General features: G+C 51.4%; 1 protein-coding gene across 5 annotated transcripts in view; it reads left to right on the top strand.

Moving 5' to 3' along the window:
• Window positions 1-962: 962 nt before the first annotated feature.
• EHBP1 (EH domain binding protein 1) overlaps window positions 963-1,097 on the top strand; it is a 308,554-nt gene continuing 308,419 nt past the window's right edge. For 2 of the 5 annotated variants that reach the window (XM_025045115.1, XM_025045113.1), the window contains exon 1: window positions 963-1,044. The gene's annotated coding sequence lies outside the window, so the exon portion shown is untranslated. The remainder of the gene's footprint in view (window positions 1,045-1,097) is intronic. The other 3 variants (XM_025045116.1, XM_025045111.1, XM_025045112.1) reach the window with 3 other exon arrangements.

Genomic DNA, 1,097 nt, shown 5'->3' with positions numbered 1-1,097 from the left:
GGATTGCCCTTAAATTTCATTCTTTGCACTTCTTCTTTACACCAGAGGTCTGTGAAACACCTAAAATTGAAGCCAAATTCATGATAAGACATTTTTTTTCCTCCTTGGGAAAGTGCCTATAGCTTTCATCATATTCTCAGAAGGGTCCTTGGCTCTTTTAACAAGGTTAAAAGTACCTCTGCTCTCACACTCTTAAGTTATTTCATCCTCTTTTGCCTATTAATCACCCTTATACGCCAGCCACTCCCCAATCTGTGTACGGTTCCTACCAGGGCAAAAAGACCGACAAATGAATAGGAGAAACCCAAGATTCAAATAAATGTTGAATTAGAACGAGAAGAAATTGCACTGTAAACATTTTACGTCTAGCTTTTGTCATTGAATCCTGTTGAGGACCAGTTGACAATGTTAGGCGGAGATAGGCGGGGTCACTACTTCAGTTTGTTAAGGGAAAAACCCCAGGAGAAATCGGGTGAAAACAGGGCATAAATACCCTAGTTGCTTAGTGGCAGAGGAAAGGGCGCACCCAGCTCCTAGGGTGGGGATAGGAGAGAACGGGAGAGAAAAACCACAGCAGCCACACTGCCCACAGCTGCAGCGAAGCCAGACCCGGGCTTTGCTACCACGAACTCAAGCCAGAAACCCCGCCCGGCACCCGGCGCGCGTTGACAGACATCCACCTTCAGCAACCATTTTCCAATTCACCGTAAACATCCTTACTCCTCCAGTGTATCGCTTCCCTCTCCAAGCCAATCAGATGAGTGGGCGGGGTCGTCCTTGGTTCCAATTTGACTTTTTTTTTTTTTTTAAACGAGAAGGGTACACTGTGGTGCGCCGCGTTCCGGCGGGGGGAAAAACACCTCCAGAGCTAGGGAGTGGAGCCTCTGTGATGGGCACCCGGGTTGGCCAATGAGGCGCCCCCGTCGCTCAAAGGCTCGCCAGCCGGGGTAGGCGGGGCATATGCGGGGCCCGACCAATGGCGGCTGGGCAGACGGAGGTTGAGCTGCCGTGGGTAGGGTTAGTGTGAGAGGTGCGGCGGGGGAGGTAATGATGATGGTGGCGGAGGAGGAAGGCGGGGTAGGGGGTGCTGGGCGCTG

The sequence above is a fragment of the Pteropus alecto genome, unplaced genomic scaffold, assembly GCF_000325575.1.
Source record: "Pteropus alecto unplaced genomic scaffold, ASM32557v1 scaffold131, whole genome shotgun sequence".
NCBI classification, from domain to species: Eukaryota; Metazoa; Chordata; class Mammalia; order Chiroptera; family Pteropodidae; genus Pteropus; species Pteropus alecto.
The sequence above is the reverse complement of the archived record's forward strand: the minus strand, read 5'-3'. Positions and strand labels throughout refer to the sequence as shown.